This window comes from Periplaneta americana, chromosome 2 (genome assembly GCF_040183065.1).
Source record: "Periplaneta americana isolate PAMFEO1 chromosome 2, P.americana_PAMFEO1_priV1, whole genome shotgun sequence".
In the NCBI taxonomy this organism is placed as follows: domain Eukaryota; kingdom Metazoa; phylum Arthropoda; class Insecta; order Blattodea; family Blattidae; genus Periplaneta; species Periplaneta americana.
The window spans coordinates 179,058,425-179,080,464 of NC_091118.1; the positions used below are offsets into that span (position 1 = coordinate 179,058,425).

At 35.7% G+C, this 22,040-nt stretch overlaps 1 protein-coding gene across 2 annotated transcripts in view; it reads right to left on the reverse strand.

The window, feature by feature from the left end:
- LOC138694882 (juvenile hormone acid O-methyltransferase-like) overlaps window positions 1-20,846 on the reverse strand; it is a 46,436-nt gene extending 25,590 nt beyond the window's left edge. Inside the window, exon 1 of one of the 2 annotated variants that reach the window (XM_069819044.1) lies at window positions 20,751-20,846. The gene's annotated coding sequence lies outside the window, so the exon portion shown is untranslated. Of the gene's footprint in view, window positions 1-13,074; window positions 13,173-20,750 lie in introns of those variants that run through there. The other variant, XM_069819043.1, reaches the window with a different exon arrangement.
- Window positions 20,847-22,040: the final 1,194 nt, after the last annotated feature.

Genomic DNA, 22,040 nt, shown 5'->3' on the forward strand with positions numbered 1-22,040 from the left:
GTGCTAACCGTTACTCCACAGGTGTGGACTCGTACCAACATGACTTACGCGTTATTACAAACGTTTCACGCTAGTTTGCAAGTTCCAGCGGGATAGAAATTTGGCCATTTTCATACCTCAAGGAAGTGTGTAGAGGTAAGAAAATGGAGTGTTATGACAGGTTAGGTTAGTTTAGACTTTTATTACTGCGTGTCTTACGTACTTACCTGTGACAGGTTAGGTTACAGTAGTTTAGGATTTTGTTATGCTTTGTATAGGCAAATCTGTAACAGGTTAGGTTAGGTTAGTTTAGGATTTTAGTAACCGGTTAGGTTAGGTTAGCTTAACCATTTTATTATGCTTTGCATATATGAAACTGTGACAAGATAGGTTAGGATAGTTTAGGCTTTTATTATGCCTTGTATAGACGAATCTGCGACAAGTTAGATTAGGTTAGTTTAGGATTTTAGTGACAGGTTAGGTTAGGTTAGTTTAGGCTTTTTTTTATCCTCGTCAAGATGAAGATGAAAGCGATTGAGTGTGGTGCTCTTGAACAGGTAGTGATTTTTTGTTTTCTATGTTGGCAGTTCAAGTACGTCGGTGTCTATTCAAAAATCGGAGGAAGTCTCTCAACGCTCGTTTCACCTGCAATTTTATGTAGATCTAATATTTTGCTTTATTCTGAGACTAAATGAGTCTGTATTTCTGTCTTGTTTTATACAGCACAATTTGGCATAACTGTTGCAACTGCAGTTAGAATTTATTCCTATTTTGGCAGAATAAATCAATAATAATTACATGAATATACAGTAGAGTGAAAGTGAAATAACTCTGCAGATTATCAGAGAGAATAGTTCATGTTGTATGTAACAAAAATGTGTATTAGGCCTACCATATTGGTAGAAAGTTCATAGTTTTCTCAGAAAAAATGTTTACCACCCTCTTATTAGGTAACTATTGTGAGTAGGAGCGTGGTTTTTGTCCATATCGATAGAAAATCTAATCTATATATATATAATTTGAACTGGTAATGGAAATTACGGGAAAACGGCTGAACGGATTTTAATGAGTGGCCCCTCATTTTCATGCCTGGCATCCAAAGTTTTTCGGAAAAGTAGTAGTTTTCAGTGAAATGTCAATTTTCCTACATAATTTTCCTATTTTCCAAAATCCATCTGTTGTCAGTTTTGAGAACTAATTTTATCGAATCACGGCCGACTTGATTGAATTTCAGAACAAAACACACACTACAATAAACCATAGGCTATTACACGAAGGCCATGACCTGCAGGATTGCCGACATACAGTATTCAGAGCTCAATTCAATTTGTTATTAAAAACTGATTCTGCAGTGTATAATTTTCTGAGTACAGCTGTGTATTGGATATTCAAATCTACGAAACTTGAGGTGGTTTGATGACATTATTACCATTAGAAATTAAATATTATTATAGTTAATATCATGATGCGTTTTTTTTTCATTAATTGTACATACTATTGATGCTATATTGATGACATGAAAGTGAAACGTTTTGAGGTTATGTAAGTAAATGTAGAGAATATCTTAATTTAGATCTTCATTTCTATAATTTACTGAGTGGCTGCTATATATAACTACAAAACTTAAGTAAGATAATAATATTGTTATTAAAAATCAAATATTTTTTATACTTATTAACCCAGTGGGGTTGGTTTTTTTCCATATACTTAATGGCGGTGTAGTGTAGATATTGATATGTGTCATTGTCTTGAGTATCGGCTCGAGAGAGCGCAAAAATTACAGTTCCTAAGGAAAGATAAAAAGGTATTACTTACTGATAAAATAAGAGGCCTAGAAAATTTTGTAGTCTCCAGATCATTTCAGCAAGATCTCTTAGTAGGATAAAATGATTTTACACTGTACGTTTCAAGTTCTACATGCAGCAGCTATACGAAAATGCTATTGTTCGAAAGCTTAGCAAACCTGACATTTTTTAAAATTTTGCCTACAATCCACAATGACCTGAAATAGCTACTGCTATCGTCCTGACATTGTTACTTGCATTATCGCGTTGAAACTCAAAAACTGAATTTGGATAGGTTTAAGAAAAAGTATTTGGTCTAAAAAAATCCATTCAGAGGGAGTATGTTTCATTATTATGGAAGCAAATAACTATAAAAAAGACAAGTATTCTTCATTGAAAATAAATCTGAAAAAATTTTATTTGAACGTCTAACGAACTTAGTTTGCAGCAGCATTTGCTGCACAAGCCACTAGTAGATAATTATTATCCCTCTAACGTATTTCAATAGCGTGAACAGTTTTCGTGTAAATTTAATTTTAAAACCATTAATTTCAAGCCCCTGAACGATGCAATCAGTTTGCAATGTTGCAATGTTGTAACCATGCGTCTCTAAAATACATCGTGTTCTGTCTCATCATTTACTTTTTGCTTATCAACATAAAGTTCTGTTTTATTTTTATTTCGTTCTTGCTTTAAAGTGGTGTAGGCCCAGGGGTGTATTTAGGCAGATTTGAGGAGGCGTTTTTTTTTAGCTATTACTGTTAATTTTTTTTTAATTTTATTCATAACTCTTTAATTTAAAAGAGTACATAAACTTAAACGCACCATGAAAAGGATATGAATAACATTGGTAACAATCAGTTCAAATTTAATCAATGGTCTGTCAACGGAAAAAGGGAAATTTTTCAATAATAGTGTCACAGTGCGATCATAGCACTTTTTTCAATGTTATGCCCTCTCACCGTGAGAGTCTCACGTGATAACATTAAAGAACTTACTGGTATTATATTATGATACGTTAGGAAGGTAAATCTCGTTGCTCGCAATCATAAGCTTTGTGATGAGAGACGCCGCTAACTCTGTCATAAGAGTAGCCAGTATCAACACTCGATAATGCCCATTCAGACTTACATTCAAAAAAGAAAATACCGCCAGTCATTGTCTTAGCCGGACGTTTGGCAGTTCAGTTTAATTTGAAACGGTAAAGATAAGGTTGGAAGTAAATCCCGAAAAGACTAAGTATATGATTTTGTCTCGTTATCAGAATATTGTACGAAATGGAACTATAAAAGTTGGAGATTTATCCTTCGAAGAGGTGGAAAAATTCAAATATCTTGGAGTAACAGTAACAAATATAAATGACACTCGGGAGGAAATTAAACGCAGAATAAATATGGGAAATGCCTGTTATTATTCAGTTGAGAAGCTTTTGTCATCTAGTCTTCTGTCAAAAAATCTGAAAGTTAGAATTTATAAAACAGTTATATTATCTGTTGTTCTATATGGTTGTGAAACTTAGATTCTCACTTTGAGAGAGGAACAAAGATTGAGGGTTTTTGAGAATAAGGTTCTTAGGAAAATATTTGGAGCTAAGAGGGATGAAGTTACAGGAGAATGGAGAAAGTTACACAACGCAGAGCTGCACTCATTGTATCCTTCACCTGATATAATTAGGAACATTAAATCCAGACGTTTGAGATGGGCAGGGCATGTAGCACGTATGGGCGAATCCAGAAATGGATATAGAGTGTTAGTTGGGAGGCCAGAGGGGAAAAGACCTTTGGGGAGGCCGAGACGTAGATGGGAAGATAATATTAAAATGGATTTGAGGGAGGTGGGATATGATGGTAGAGACTGGATTAATCTTGCTCAGGATAGGGACCAATGGCGGGCTTATGTGAGGGCGGCAATGAACCTCCGGGTTCCTTAAAAGCCAGTAAGTAAGTAAAGAGTGCAGTTGTTTTGTACCTAGGTGGTTTATATTTTAATATTCATTATAATGAGTGGCAGTCGGAAAAAGCTAAGTGGTTCTCAGTACCGGAAACACCTCTGATTGAGATTCTGGCTGATATGTACGCCTATATCTATTATCAGATATTACATCTCACTTGCCGATATGTGTCAGAGGAAGAATTGCATCTGAAATCTCATTAGTGTAATATGTTTTCTAGCCAGTGATGTCTGTAATGGAGGGGGAAAAGAACTGGTCATCCTACCCCATTATCTCCTGGCCTAGTTGCCATGAGTGATGTCTTGATGGTGTCACTTGTGGGGCCCAGACCTGTCTTCGGACAGTTGACTAAACAAGAATACTGGAAACTCTCGAAAGACAAGGCAATAAAAAAAGACGAAATTGTGAGAAAAATTGCAAAAGTAGATGTGCTATTAAAAAAAAAAAAACAAACAACCAGCTTATTCCAGTTCGAGTCCACATACATCAGAGTGTAACAATGTGGCGAACAGCAGGTACCGAAAATAGTGGACTGTGTGGTTTATCTGAGTCAGGCGTTTCCGATATTAGCAGCATTAATAATAACGCGGAATCAATTATTTCATTTGATCCAAATGACGCATATAGGGCGAAATAAGGGGCGGAAATATTTTTCTCTGCCTAGAGGCGCCAAGTAACTAGATTCGCCCCTGTGAAAGCCTACATTTTAATATCTGTTACGACTATTGCGTTGATGTTGCAAATGTTCGTCGTTTTATGTCGTATAACCACCAGATTGCAGCACATAGATCACGAATTGATGGATCTCGCTCCTAATCTTGATCGGTTAAAGAATGGGCCAAAGTAAAAATTTAAATTCTCCACATACATTAAAAAATAAATTGCTCTACTTCAGTGATGTCAACGAGAGCGCAAACGTGTTCATAGCCCGTATGCGCTGCTCAGAGCACGTAAGGCACGCAGGTACAAGTCCCTGGTGAACACAAGAGTTGTACATTACACATTGATGAAGAAGTCGTTCAGTAAGTTTCAGGCTGACTGGACTCTTAACTTCTTACGTAAGTAAAAGATGAGGTGTTGCTCTTTGTTGGTTTGTGGAAATTATTTAGTTACAAAGACAAGCAGTGTCGAACGCCTGAAATTATTAGTTCATCTACAGAATGATATAATATTCGAATTAGTTTGTTTTTATTAACATTAAATAGTAGTAAATGTATGTGAAGATGTATTGTAGAGCTTCTTCCTCACAGCATTGTATTTATGTTTACAGAATGAAGTGCAAACAAAAGTGTGTACTGCTAATGGCGTAGACTCGTTACATATCAGTTACGAGTTGTGTCTATAAATTGTCCAAATTTTCATACATAAATTCTCAGTTTGACTATGTTTCTTACCATCACGATATTGTTCTGTCCAGGTATTTTGAATTGCTTGAATATTTATCAGAATTCATAATAGAAAAATAGAGACAGTCCAGAACTAGTTGACTCTACATGGATCGAGAAACGTAACTTTCTCAACGATATATTAGAGCATCTGAACGTTTTGATTTTAAAATCGCAAGGAAAGAATCAATTAATTTGTGTCGACAGTTATTCTTAAAAGTTTCCAGATGAAGATTGTGGATGTCACAGATCTCACAGCACAATTTTTATAATTTCAACGCCTTCAGTCATTGAACTTCTGCTCAACAGTATAAAATACTGCAATGTTTTAAAAATCTCTGGGAAGAGTTCCATAGACGATTTAAAGATATTGATCTGCTCCAGCCAAAGTCGAATTTGTTTTGTGATCCTTACTCATCAAACCCAGAAAATGTACCAACATAGTCACAACTGAATACCTGAATTGACAAACATTCCAAGTCCAAAATTTACCGAATACGACTTTTTACCTAACAAGTTGTGTTTTACATAGACTATCAGTCTGTAAAATAGAATATCCGAAGTCCGACACTAAGCCTGTGTTTTTGGATCATACAAATATTTATTTCAATACTCATAATGCAAGCCTATAAAGTTTCTTTGCGGTCCTGAAAAATTTACTTCAATGGACTTGGAATGTTAGCCAATTCAGGTCTTTCTTTAGAAATTATTTTGCTGCAGGAAACAACATTTCCCCGGACATAAGAAGGCTGGTGTCGGCAAAAATCAGAAAAAAAACACTTCTGAATTACGCGATAAGTCAGGAATTTAAATTTTTTTCAAGAAGTGTGATGGTGCTCATATAAGTAGTAAATGATTATGTAACAATTAATAACAATAATTCGGCTAATTATAAGCATCATTATGTAAAACTGCTTAAGTTAAAGAAAAGCTATGTTTATTATTTGTCATATCCTACTATTTTATAATTAATTGCATTTATTAGAGACGTACATGCTGCAAAACATGCTTTTATTTCTTGTTTTCTTGTATGAGCGTAACACATTATCTATTACTGAAGAGCAGTTTAATTCATCTTGCAGTGGTAGGACAATAGAATTCATTTTGTTCACTCCTTTTTCACTGCTACTGCCTGGAGACTAAGATAGATAGATAGATAGATAGATAGATAGATAGATAGATAGATAGATAGATAGATAGATAGATAGATAGATAGACAGACAGGTAGGTAGGTAGGTAGGTAGGTAGGTAGGTAGATAGGTAGATAGGTAGATAGATAGATAGATAGATAGATAGATAGATAGATAGATAGATAGATAGATAGATAGATAGATAGATAGATAGATAGATAGATAGATAGATAGATAGATAGACAGACAGGTAGGTAGGTAGGTAGGTAGGTAGATAGGTAGATAGGTAGATAGGTAGATAGATAGATAGATAGATAGATAGATAGATAGATAGATAGATAGATAGATAGATAGATAGATAGATAGATAGATAGATAGATAGATAGATAGATAGATAGATAGAATTAATACCTTAATAACAGTAATATTTTATACAATGTAATATGTTTATCATTTAATAGTATTATAATATTTACACAGTACTGTGAAATGTCAAGAATCATCTACAGAATAGAAAGTGTGAGATATTAAGTAATTTTTTAGTTTTACCTTAAATAATGCAGGGTTTTGGCTATGATTCTTAATGTCTTCAGGAAGACTATTGAACATTTTTATCGCCATGTAACGTACTCCCCTTTGAAAGCATGATAAATTTGATGATGGCGTATGAAAATCATTCCTTCTGCGGGTATTTGTACTATGTATGGCTGAGTTAGTTGGAAAATTGTCTTTATTACATAAGAGGAAATTTATTGTAGAGTATATGTATTGATTTGTTAAGGTTAGAATCTCTAATTTTTTTTTAAATAATCTACATGATTCTCTAGCCTTTGCTCCAACTATTATTCTAATGGCTCTTTTTTGTAATAAGAATATATTTTTACTATTTGCAGAATTTCCCCAAAATATCATTCCGTAGGACATAATGGAATGAAAATAGGCAAAATATATTGTCTTTAAGATATTGCTGTTTAGAAATTGTTGTAACGACCTAATTGCGACCTAATTGGAACCCGTGAGCGCTTCGGAGCACGTAGTCTTTCACGTGCTCTGACCTTGACATTCCTGCTCTACTTACTCTCGAGTTGTGCAATAATATTCACATAGGCCTACAGTAAACTTTACAAATAATGAGCACGTCCACTATCCTCTACCGTCAGTTGCTAACTAAACGCATTAATAATAATTATTAATAATTTTATTATATTTGCACACGAGAATGTTTGTGAGTTCTTTATGGTGATACTGATAACGTGTCCTTTGAATAGCTGATTTATTAAATTTGGCCGTTAATGTGTAGTATGAAATATGGACGCGAAAGAAGGAAAGAATAGTTGATTGTGAAAATAGAGCTTTGTTATCATAATTGATTTATTTGTATAGTTATACATTACTTAATCACCTGACATACAATTGTGAATGATTTGTTAACAAACTGTTGCAACATATCTTATATTTAGTACAGGGATACAGAACTGGCGCGAGAGGGGTGGAAAGCATGGGGAAAGCGTTTGTTCTCCGTCCACAGTCCACAGGCGTTGAATGACGTCACAATGACCCGTACGCAATTACACAACACAGACACTGAATACAAGTTCCCTCCGCTACCAAGTCAATTACGCGGGGTTGGAAGGAAGGGATGAGTGACGCAACTCCACAATTTGCGCCCAGCTCTGCAAGCCTGTTCTAGTATGAAGAGTCATTATAACAGGAAGAAATCGTTTGTAGAAAGGTATCCTGTTGGGGATCCGGAATTTTCGTCACCGATTTTTCGTCACCCAGTGATTTCGTCACATATTAGGGCCTACATTCTTCCACTGCAACATTTTGTCACCACCATATTTTGTCACCAATTTAATTTCATCACTATTCGCCACCACAATTTTTCTCCCCTTCCCGTGTCGCTTCCCTTGACGGTACCTCTATAAAATGATACGTAATATGAAACCTCCTACTTCATTCTGTTTATATTGTTCCATTCGTTTCCAAAGATACATTCATTTTTTTGAATTCGAAATCTTCAAGTTACAGGATTCATTGGTTTCAAAATCTTCAAGTTAAGGTGTGGCGGAATTATTTTGGTTCGTAAAAAGTAATAGAGCAAGAGATATATTAATCTATAAAAGTGTAAAGGATAGTTCATAAAAAACCGGAAACGGAGACGAGAGCGGAAATAATGTTAAAATAAATATATTTAAATGTGAGAATTCACTATAGTTTATCCTCTGGTTTCACGATAGTTAATTGTGAATGCTTACATTTAAATACATTTATTTTAACAATACTTCCGTTCTCGTTGTCGTTTCCGTTTCCGGTTTATTGTGAACTATCACAATAGTTAATCCTCTAGTTTCACAATGGTTAATTGTGAATGCTTACATTTAAATACATTTATTTTAACAATATTTCCGTTCTCGTTCTCGTTGTAGTTTCCGTTCCCGGTTTATTGTGGACAAGCCTTCACATGTAGCTAATCGGCGATGTATGTAATGGAGGTGTATTTATATAAAGTAAATTTCTTGTCTACGATCATCATCAAAACAAAAGCGAGAAATTTCCTTGAATTTGAAAATGATATCATTTTGTGTATATGGAGTCCATAAATTGGGAGCTGTTTTCTGAAAACAGACAATTTATTATATTAATTATTTTTAATTTATAACTTCTGAAACATTTTTTTATTCTTATGTTCTACGTTGTTTATGTTTAGGTTTCTAAGTACAAAATACTGTAAATGTATGTTAATATAACTTGTTTGTATTATTTTGTGAATCACTTCGCGACCCCCACTTTGCGAGCCGCTATTCTACTTTTTCTATGACTCTCTGTCAACACTAGGGTAGTTTTTCGATTCCGCATCTGAAGAAATCTGCTGGCTTGGAGTTAAAGAAGTTGCCAAGCCAAGTTTGTAAAGCATCTTCATTATCAAAGGAGTTCCTTGAAGATCGTTGGATAGAGAACGGAAAAGGTGAAACCTGAGGGTGCAAGATCGAGAGAATATGGAGCGTGTGGAATCATTTCTCTATCAAACTCCTGGATAGCTGTTTTGGTTCATGTAAGCTGAGTGCGGGCGTGCATTATCATGTCGCACCAGCATTTAATGCAGCCTTCCCTGTCGTTTTTCTTCAATTGCAGCCGCAAGGCGTCTGAGTTGTTAGTAATAAATGTCAGCAGTTATGGTTACAATCCTGGGAAGCAATTCGTGGTACACGACGCTTTCTTTACCCCCACATCATATTCTGTGGACACTAACTTTTGTATGGGCTATTGAAACGCCAGAACCATTTTCTTGTAATGCTTTCTCCAATGGCATTCTCCCCATACACGGCACAAATGTTTCGAGCCGCCTCCGCTGCCTTTGCTTCTCTATTAAACTCAAATAGAATATCTCGGAAGTGTTCGGTTTTTTCAACTTGACACTCTATCTTCTGTTGCTCACAAATAGCATAAACTTTATTCAAATACTAAACATTTAAGACGTATATGTGAGCATAACATTTCAAATAACAAATGACAAAGGACAAACTATACTTAAACAACCTCCTAACAACGCAATGTTGTGATGACCAACAAAAATGCTATGAACTTACGCATCAACGTAATACCACAGTCTACTATATACAGTCACGAAGCTCAATACGTAGTAAATATGCATCATAGATAGTTGCTCACCACTAGGTTCGCTAATACCGCCTCATTAAAGACAATGCGAAATAATACCATCACAACTCAAGCTTCGTGACTGTATGTACTAGACCAGCGTTTCTCAAACTTTTTTGAAGTGGAGACCACTTTTTTAAGTCAGACCAGTTCCGCGGACCACCTTACTCTAGTTTCCTTCGAAAGCAAATTTATCACTTTTGTAGCATATTTTAATACCAATATACTTAGATTTTAAAATAGAATTAATGAATTATAATACTTTTCTAATTATATTTTTTGTAACCAATCACAAGTAACTTATAACAAATTCTGTGCATGTTTAATTCATCGCTTGCCTGTTAGCAGTTAGTTGTTTGAAATCCTTCGTATGTGGTACACGCTATTAGTTGTCCATGTCTCTGTTAAATAGTGCCCATTATAAATAATGGAAAACTGGCTTCGATCCAGATCTTTGAAAAGAAAGGAACCTGATGATACGCTTCATTTAGGCAGTGCTAGTAGTTCAGAAGCTGTGTGTGAAGAAATATATTAATTATAGTGCTATTAAAGAAATATCTAGACATAATGGTAGCTATTCAAAGAAAAAATACTTTCATAAATCTGTGGCTTTGTTCTAAAAGGGCCAATGTCAAAAATGTTAGTTTTGAGATAAAGGGTTTGAAATTTGCTTATATTGTACAGTGAACCTATGACATTGGCTTGTGAATGCTCTGTACCTTCCACATTAACTGCAGCAGACATTGGCCCTTTTACTATATGGAAGAACAGACCGAGATAAGCTCGAAAGTGTATATAACTCAAAAGTGCAAAAAATTGACATTGACCCTTTTAGAACCAAGCCACAGAAATATGAAAAGAGTTATTTGGAACTTAGATTTACTTGGTGTGGCAATGAGAGTGAACCAAAACCTCGGTGCGTTGTCTATTACAAAGTGCTTTAAGGCCTATATTACACTATCAAATTTCTGTATCACAGAAGTTTGATAAAATATACATGATAAAATCTTTTACAGTGTAATATAGCATCTTTGATCACATCTAGTTGTGACATAGTTCTGTGATAAAAGTTATGGTCATCATCATACCTTTGATAAAATCTTTGACTAAAGAAGAAAGAAAATGGCGGACATTAAGTACATATGGTCTGTGTGACAAATGTGAAGGGCCATCAGCCACTTGGGATGCTGTGCTTAATGACAATAAATCATAGATTATATCATATCATATGTATCATATCATCATATCATATATGGTCTGTGAAACCACATGACTTTTAACATCACATTATGAGTCACATGAAATGTTACGTCATCCATTCTTAAATACGGAGTATAGGATTTTACATCTTCACACTGAAGTTCTCTCAATAGAGTTTGATGGATTTCTTTTGTATCTCTTCTCCCTGCCCAATCTCTAACCCAAATATGTTTTTTCTTTTATTTCTTCTCCAGTATTAATGCAATAACCATTACCGTAAAGTGGGGTTACTTTGAACACAGAGGAAACTTTGACCATTTTTTCAGAAAATCATATTTAGGTTTCTACATGCTGCACTTGTTATAGATGGAGGTAAATTTGATATGAGAATGATTTTATGATAATTTACCTCCATCTGTAACAAATGCAGCATGTAGAAACCTAAATATGATTTTCTGAAAAAAAAAAATGGTCAAAGTTTCCTCTGTGTTCAAAGTAACCCCAGTTTACGGTACTGCACTTACAGTTGCAACATGCATAGAACTGTCGTGGATTGATTGTTAAAACTGTGATGAAAGATGTGATAAAAGCTTTGATATAGTGTAATATACCCTAAATCAGACATTTGATCACATATATTTGATCAAAAATGTTATCATATTCTGTGACACAGAAATTTGATAGTGTAATATAGGCCTAAAACGATTGTATGAAACCCGCGAAATTGAAACGTCACTTAGAGACGAAACACACAAGTGTAAAAAGTAAACCTGTCGGATTTTCAAACAGGCGGAGTCTCAGATTTATTATATCGTCATCTGGAAAAGCAAGTAAAAAAATTAATGCAGAAACGTGCCCGATTTTCAACAAGTAAAGATGCAATTTGGCACGTTCTATTACTGGTGTACGACGTACTTTATGTGCCCACTTCAATGTGCAGACAGGGTGTTAACAAAACTGTTAAGTCATAAATACATGAAAAGTTTCGGTACGTCGGACATCTGTTATGAATTCGGGTGGTCCCTGGCTGGGTTAGAGGCTCAGCGCCAGATATGCAGGGAAACGCCATGTTCATGGTGCTTTAAATCCCTCTTTTGTTGCTGAAAGTAGAGTGGGAAGTGGGTAGACGAATAGGGTAAGAAATTTCATAAAATATTAGTACTTACTTACTTACTTACTTACTTACAAATGGCTTTTAAGGAACCCGAAGGTTCATTGCCGCCCTCACATAAGCCCACCATCGGTCCCTATCCTGTGCAAGATTAATCCAGTCTCTATCATCATACCCACCTTCCTCAAATCCATTTTAATATTATCCTCCCATCTACGTCTCGGCCTCCCTAAAGGTCTTTTTCCCTCCGGTCTCCCAACTAACACTCTATATGCATTTCTGGATTCGCCCATACGTGCTACATGCCCTGCCCATCTCAAACGTCTGGATTTAATGTTCCTAATTATGTCAGGTGAAGAATACAATGCGTGCAGTTCTGTATTATGTAACTTTCTCCATTCTCCTGTAACTTCATCCCGCTTAGCCCCAAATATTTTCCTAAGCACCTTATTCTCAAACACCCTTAACCTATGTTCCTCTCTCAGAGTGACAGTCCAAGTTTCACAACCATACAGAACAACCGGTAATATAACTGTTTTATAAATTCTAACTTTCAGACTTTTGGACAGCAGACTGGATGATAAGAGCTTCTCAATCAAAATATTAGTACTGGGAGAAAAAGCGAAAGGCGATTGCCATATGTCATTTCCAAATTCTGAGATTTTCAGTTATAGTTTGATGCGCAATTCTTTTGATTTTTTTTTTGAAGGATCACAAGGTCAGAACTCGAGGACCACAAGTAGTCCGCGGACCATAGTTTGAGAAACGCTGCACTACACTGTGCTAATACGTAGATATGTTATTTTTTGTATAGTTGTTCCAATGAAAATTACACTGAATATTGTGTCTTGTGTGATTTGTGGAGTATACTTACAGTGTATTGGAAGTGAAACAGTGTTAGTAGTTGCACGGTACCACTGTTAATCGACAGTCCCTACCAGTTCCCTTTTTTATAGTTGTGCTGCGGATCTCGTCCGAAGGTTTTTTATGTTTAAGCATCTGATTAGCACGTCGTGATAATTGACTAGACAGGGTTTCCCAAATGGTGGTCTAGGTCCGTGGAACAAATTCAGGAGGTCTGTGGCATTATTTACATCTCATAATTTATAACCGACCAGGATTTTATAAGCTCTTCGATAGTACAGGCGAAAGAATGCCCTGATGTTACCCATCTGTCGGTAAAAATTGAAACGAACTGCAGCTAGAAGTATGCATTATCAGTGCATTACAGAGTCCGTGGATATACCAGAGTAGCGCAATCACCGAGTCGGCCGCCATTGTTATTCCTTTTCAACACGCTAGGGATAGAAATATTTAAAATAAAACTCAGACATTTTTAATTTTTAAGGGCAAAAACTTCTAAAGGATCTTGTTATATTTTAGAACATTATTGTCAGTCAACATACTAATGTATAAAAACTTTATTTAATAATTATTACAGCATAAATATACATTTAAGTGTTCAATATACTCCTTCATAAACGTCACAGTTATAGGTATTACAACAGCATGAACTTAATAAATTACAAGCAACAATGAAAACAACAATGTTGAAAATAAAATAACAATAAATCTAAACATTTCCAACTGCATTCCTCGTGCAAACTCTCCGGCTTCCGCATATAAGGGGACACTGTACTGAAATTTCTCGAAGTTCATTAGTTTTAAGAGTTCACAACAGTGAAATCAATAACTACCATACTTACGAAGCTAGATTCACCAAATTTTGATCACTGGTATATCTGCTTATTAGTGACAAGTGTACAAAATTGCATCCGCCTATGATACGTGGTTTGCATTTTATTACTTATTATATTAAAATATTGAACCGCTTTATATAAAAAGTCGCTTGCACTACAATTGACATTATTCTTAAGTGATTTTCACTTATATGGATCCTTACATACATGGAATCAAGGCTTACTATAAGGTTTTACTGTAAAATTAACAAGTAAATTACTAGAATTTTTTACAAATATAATCTCCATCTTACAATGTTTGGTGATGTATACACGTCCGTTGATGTGACATATTAATGAATTTAAATACTATTATAGTCACAATCATGCCATGGTATGAAAGAAAAATTTCACAACCTCGTGCGGGAATCGAACCTGCGACTTCCTGTTCTCCGGTCAGGCGCTCTATCAGGCGCCTTTGGCGTGAGACGAACTCGAAAGCTCAGTGATAGAACGCCTGACCGGAGAACAGAAAGTCGCAGGTTCGATTCCCGCTCGAGGTTGTGAATTTTTTCTTTCATACCATGGCATGATTGTGACTATAATAGTATTTAAATTCATTAGAATTTTTTATTATGAAAAAAAAAATAATAGTCATAAAAATTCCTAGTAATTTACCCATTCGCTGTACAGAAAATTCCAATAGTAATGTTTGTTCCAATGTATATAAAGAAACTTATAAGTGAATATCAATGAAAAATAATGTAAATTGTGACGCAAGGGACTTTTTGCATTAAGCAATACACTATATAATTAAATTATTAATAAAATGCAAACAGCTTATCAAAGAGAGAGACGAAATTTTGTACATGTGTTATTATCAACCAGATATACTAGTGATAAACATTTTGTGAGTTTAGCTTTAAAAATATGGAAGTTAATAATTTCAGTATAATGTCCCCAAGGATACACTGATGTGAGATTTTGTCATTTTTGGTAAACAAAAATCCTTTCTTCGGGCCGTATTCATAGACATTTTTAGCGCGGGCTTCCGGTGGATGATCAGCGTTTTTCGTATTCATAAACCAGTGTTAGCGATAGGATATGATTTGAATTCTGTACTAGTAACCAGTGGATAGCCGGGGCTAGCTTAGCACGGTCGTAGCGCGTGCTGCGAAATGTCTATGAATAGCACCCTAAGTGTTTATCTTTAAAAATTCATTTATGATTTAAAGATGCCTTCTGCCAATTTTCATGACATACGACCGGTCTATCAGCTGTTTAGGGTCACATTTTTAAAAGGCTGCGGGCTCTGACTGTTAATTTAAATTCTCCGTCCACGACCTTCACTCTGAATTCTGCGACCATTTTGGAAATTACGCTATATTTGATACATTATGCATTATATTAGATTTGCGATTGAGCCAGTGTAGCTTCTCGACTTCTCGAAATATTTCTTCATAGAATCCAACAGGTGTTAGACCTACTTCAAAGGCTGCAATTTTTTAAAACCTAAATTTACACAATTTAAAATTACAAATTAAAAGTACAAAATTTTATTGATCTACCTAGAATAGTTTAGAAAATTGAAATTTCACATCAGTCTAACCTTAATAGGGTTTCTAGTTTCTACGGTCTTTGTATTTTCCAATCGAGCGAAACAATACAATCTTGTCTCAAGAATGAATTCAGAACTTTCACAAATGTATTATGTCATTCTTGCAAATAGCAAATAGGATTAAATTCAGAAATGCTTGATTTGAAAGGGAGAAGATGGTAAACATTTGACACTGATCCTAATTGGTACGTGATTTTCATTTGTTTTATGTAGAAATATCATTGCTGAAATAACTTAAATTCTAGATTAGTTTTATAAAAATATTTTGGGGCCCAAATTTGGAAAAAATGAATATAAAAATACAGTGATTCATTAATCTCACAATGTATGCTCGCTTAGGTAGCGGATCGTTCCTTTTTATATTTATAGTCACTTCTTTCCTTTTTCCTTATTTCTTTCACCTTGTCACAGAGAAAACAAATGTGCGCTTTTTTCAGTTCTCTGTGAACAGTTCTGAACACAGCAGCACTGCATTTTTTCGCATTTAAATTACATTCTTTCCCTATGCAACTGTATACTGCATAGCGCGAGCTGGACTAACAATGGCGGATTTGTCGGCATTTGCTGGCTCAAACGATTGCGGTACTCTGGATATCCACGGACTCTGGTGCATTATAGCCAAGCAAGCCACCTTTCGATCTAATATGTAACTAATTTTAGAAATTATTTTTCCTGTTCTGAATTCTCCTGACCTCTGTTCGTGAATATTTAAGTATGTCAACGTTCACGCCAATTCTGCAGAGTTAATATCCATTTTTAATAAGCACTATCGAAGTTTAAACGCTTCTGACGGTTGTCTTAATATAATTAATATAATATTGTTAGTTTGTTACTCGTTACTTTTGCAGCCTGTTTGCATTCATTATACAGGTAGTTGTTTTTAATTTCACGTTAAAATGAAAGCTTGTTTAAAGACTGGTTCTTTATAAAGACAGCAGGAAACAGAAGATTCTGAGTTGGCGTCTGTTATTGTTGACTCAGAGTGCAGTGCTTGTTCTAGCGTCAGTACATCGACTTCTATTACAATTATTACATTTAAAGTACAGAAAAAATTTTAAAATACGTAAGTATAGCAATGCTTATCTGAAGTATGGTTTTGTTGTGCGACCGTCACTTAGGTCGCATTAATTGCTAACCGGATGGCTACTGCGTTGGACTTCTGCTCATACTAATCAGGATTTCTGACACCACCATTTTACTCAATAATGGAAACGATTTTACTGGAAGAGCTGGAGCTCTCAGGATACTATAGGATAACTACATGGTCACTGAACTTAGTCTGAATTGATTACAAATGAAAACTCTACTTGATTTATTATGTATTTACAGAAGGTACAGGGACATCATTTTATTTTTACTCCAATTTTTATTGTACCTGAGTTTTTTAATGTACTTCACTCCCACCCCCTCCACTAGTAAACTTCCAACTGTTCTCCTCACAGAACCAAGCGTATACAGTCAAAGTCGCACAAACAGTATTGAGTTAGTGAGTAGGCCTATAGTACGTTCCAGAAATATGTTCGCATTTTCCAGTGGCGAAAAAGTTTTCAATATTGAACCATATTTTCGCACAGGTACTGTCGTCCGTTTGTCTACGTCGCATCCCGATTTCCCTCACCCGCAACTGTTTAAAATAACTTAAATAAAAGTAATTAACTGTCACGTGATTTCTCCCCCCCCCCTTCTACGATCCTGCTACATAACCACTTTGGACGGAAAGTAGATAGCATGTCTGAGTAATGTTATCTGTGCGGGTCGGACAGAAGTGAAGACTGAGTTTACAGAACATAAGGTACTCTTTTATATAATAGGTATAGAATTATTACAACATGAGTTACTAGTACGAATGACGAAACTGGTAATTGGAATTAGATGCAATAGTCTATAGTGCGATAATATGCACAAAAGAACTGAAGCCTGTATCTACAGTAAATGAACGGCCACCATTTTCAAAAATGTGTTTAAATATCCATATTATGATTATTTTTCAATTTAACTTCATTCTCTATACTGTACGCTAATGTGCTGTAGACTGTATAATATACACTGCATAATGAATACGTTTGCATGGATAACTCAGTTCGTGAGTAAAAACACTTATTGTTAATACAGCACTGTATTTTGATTAAACAAAAACCTAATGAAAATGATCAAACTCAGAATTACGATATCTCCTAGTTTACGTAAATGGATGAACTACTTTTCTTCCCTCCTATACTTAGTAAAGTGATTTGTTTATATTTTACGCTAGTATCATCGAACTTCAATCGTGGAAGGGATTAGCAAACGGTGTTTCCGGCTATGAACCATTAATCCAAAGGTATAGCCAGGTTAATATTAAAAATGTTAGTAAAAATAAAATGATGTCCCTGTACATATAAGTTACTTACAAGATATTTCGTGGGCTGCAGCTGACGCCATGACGCTACCGTCTGCTTCTTACCAAGAAGACCCGATTAACGCTCTCCGTAAATCTCAACTAACTGCAGAATCTCCTCACCAACACTTTTTATGTTTCGTTATCGGTTTCCCGCCCGGGGTACCGACCACGCCAGGTGAGATGGGCTTAAAACCCCTTTTGATTTTACGTGCTTATAGATGTCGTCTTAATAAAAAATCTATTATGTTTAATCCGATTCAATGCAATATAGTGATAAGTCGCTTTAATGAGACTACGCGTAAGAAAAGAGTTCGAACAATGCGTGATATAATTTAACCAATTAAAATGCATGCTTTGTTCTACTGGACCAATGCTATTAGTCCAGCAATGATTTGTGGCGTAAGAATACGTTTATCGTAGCCAGTGATTTACCACACGCGCGACAAACTCTATAACGCTGGCTGGCAAAGCATCTATTTACTTCTCAAGCTGGGATTGCATTGCGCGTCTTAACCATGTATTCCGCTGACACTGTTCCTGTTTCAAATTTAATACTCCACAGGAAATCATGCTACAGGGCGCTCTTTAGCTCTGGGGTATAACAGTTTCATTGAAGTTAAACGAGGAGCCAAACCCATGAGTGTTTTATGCTATGATACTCTTGCTAATGAATCTATGAAACCAGCTAATCTAAGGCGACATTTGGAAATCAAACATTCTCAACACACAAATAAGTCACTAGATTTTTTCAAGATAAAAACAACGGAGTTTGAGAAAGATAAACTGTAGAAAAACGTTTTGGTGTAAGTGCTCAAGAGAATGCGACGTTGGCTTCTTAGACGTTGCAAAAATAATTTCCAAAGCAGAAAAGGCTCGTATTGTAGACGAGGAAGTGATTTTACCTGCAAGTATGGCTGTCTGCAAACGTGTACTTGGTGGGTCGGCCTCTAGTGAAATCAACAAAGTGCCTCTATCAAACAGCACAGTGAAACGGAGAATATGTGGTATGTCTGCCGACATAAAACAGACTCTCATTTCAAGGATACAGACTTCCAGCTTTTTTTCATTGCAGATCGATGAAAGTACTGACATCACAAACAAAGCTATCGTGCTAGTTTTCATATGCTACATTTGGGAATACAAAATTATGGAAGATTTCTTGCTTTCAAGTGAACTTCTACCGTGTACAGCAGAGTGCGTTTTTAAGGCTTTGGATGACTTTTTTGAGGGGGATTCTACCCTTCATGGGAGAAATGTGTGGACCTGACTAGAGATGGTGCGCGTGCTATGTCAGGCATAAAAAAGTCAATATAAGTAAAACTCAAGCCATCATTTTTACCAGAAGAAAGCCAAAAATACCAGATCACCTCAATCTCTTCTCCGAAGATATCTCCTATAAACAATCTGTAAAATACCTCGGCATTACACTTGATAAACAACTTCGATTTCATCACCATGTTGAAGCAGCTCGTAACAAAGCATTAGCCAGATTCATTCATCTATATCCATTGTTGAAGTCACCTTACATCAGACTTCCCTTGAGAAAAATCCTTTACACTTCTGTTATAAGATCTCAAATGACCTATGGCTGCGAAATCTGGATCAATGCAAAATTCCAAATTATCAGACGTCTTCATGCTATACAGAGAAAAGTATCCCTATCACTGGTGCAGACTATAGAACCACCAATAAACAACTACAAGACATGATTGAAATAGAATCATTCTACAACATTATACAGAAATTTACAGGAAACTTTCATAGGGACTTGCTGTACCACCTCAATCCTCTGATAAGAGCCCTGGAAACAAGACAATAAAATAACAACTACCGTCAAGATCGGTCACCTCAATTAAAAATATAAATGTTCCTGCTTGTTAACCATCTCTCTTAAAGTAAAAGCCTTTTAAGGCTGACACTTATGTACCATACATGTTCCTGTTAATAAAAAAAAAATTGGACTGAATCATCGAGTGAAGAATGTGGTACTCCATGTGAAATGGAACTACTGCTGTATTCATCGAGAAGCCTTGATGAGGTAGTTAAGATTATACATTTTATCAAATCTCGACATTTAATTCCAGAATCTTCTTAAAATTTTGTAAAGGAATTTGAAATCGATATCCGCATACAGAAGTACGTTAATTATCCAGAGCAAACATTTTGCAGCGACTTTTTGAGTACGAATATTTCTGAGTGATACTAAATTTCCATGTGATCAGTTGAATAACTTCTCTTGGTTGTCTATGACAGCCTACTTAACAGATATGAGTGTTCTAGGTAGTGGTATGAATATTTTTGACGTTGGACACAGGATTGAGGCAGCTGTGGGCAAGCCGAGCTGAAGGTGGTAGTCTCAGCATCTTCCCAACATTGAAATCGTTTCTGGAGTCAACGGATGAAGAATTTCCACAAGAAGTTCAACATGTCAAGCGACTAGCTTCAGACATTACTTCCCTCCATAAGATTCTGAAAACTCATGGTTAAGAAATCCTTTCGGGTGTGGTGTGGTACAATCAAAAACTTTGTCTGAGGAGAACAAGTTGAACTTGTTGATGTTACTAGTAACGGCTCATTTAAAATATTTTTCAAAGAATGTACACTTGCTCAGTTTTGGGTGAAGGTATTTTTTTTTTTGAGTATAAGAAAATAGATGAAAAGGCATTGAAGCACCTTTTTCAATACTTTGTTTCCTGAAAAACAAACATAGAAATCCCCTCGATGTTGAAGCTTATAAGACTGAAAGTAGCAAATATTGAAGCAGACGTGGAAAGAATTGTTCGAAACAAAAAGAGGTGTGATCTTTCCCATGACATCTAGATTCAGATATATACTGTATGTTTAATTTAATTGTTGTTAATATTGCTACTTACCACTCAACTACTACTTCTTCGCAGATACCAAAATTTAAAGGTGTGGGGTCCGTAGCTTGCCTTAAAAATAAAAAGAGGGTCCAAAACTCTGAAGTAATTGGGAACCACTGAACTAGACATCATCGCATGTTGTCGTAACAACTTACATTGCTAAGTACACTATTTTTAGTAATATTATATAGTAAACAAGTTGTAGGTTGTGCTTATGAAAGAATATTTGTGTTGTCATCTAGTTTTTTTGGCTCAGGGTCAATTTGTGCTGTTTATCGCTTCCGTTATAGTATATGTCGTCAGCGTACGGAAGTTTAGGCCAACTCTGTGGCAAGTGTTTCACACCTTGCTTTGTTTCATAAACAGCTTTCGTTATGTAATTTTTTTCCAGTATACTGTAATTTAATCAGATATAGTTTTAAGTCCTGAACATTTGTTGTAAGACATTTAAATATGAACATAATGTTAAAAGTAACTTTTATTATAATTTGTCTTTATATTAATACTAGTAATTTTTAACTAAAGAAACTTTGTAAGTCATGTATAATTACAGTTGTTTTTAGTCAACTATCCGAAGACAGGTCTGAACCTCAAAAGTGATATCAAGAAAGCACCACTTATGAGGCAACTAGGCCGGGAGATAACGGGGTAGGGTGGCCAGGTCTTTTCCATTGCATACATCGCCGACAAGCAGCTCGCGCAAGGAACGATTACCGAAAAGCAATGGTGGCGTTGCTGTCTGTTTTGACGTGTGTATGTAGGCATGCCGAGGGAGCGAGAGGTACGGGGCGATGGAAGTGCTGTCTCTTCCAAGAAGATCAACAAATGAGGACATCGCTGTGGAAATAACGAACATAGCAAGAGAAAAATTCGAAGCTAATTAAACGCGCAACATATTTTACGAATGAAATAATAATACCGTGCGATACAAGACACGTATTCACATGCAATGGAACAAACTAAAGTCGTAATGTAACTATCACAACGCAGGACTGATTCTATCGATGTCATTCCTCTTCCGACTGTACTCTTGAATATTATTCAAGCTATCTTGTGACCTTTCCTGTCACCCGCTCTTCCTTATCGCATTGTTTCATTCGCATTCCTTCCGTCGGTATTCCCTGCTTGCGAGATCTATACATATTACACTAGTCAGACTTCAGATGTATACAATGTTCTTCCTCTGACACATAATCGTCAAGTGAGATGCACTGCCTGATAATAGATGTAGGCTACATATCAACCAGAGTCCACACCTGTGGAGTAACGGTTAGCGCGTCTGGCCGCGAAACCAGGTGG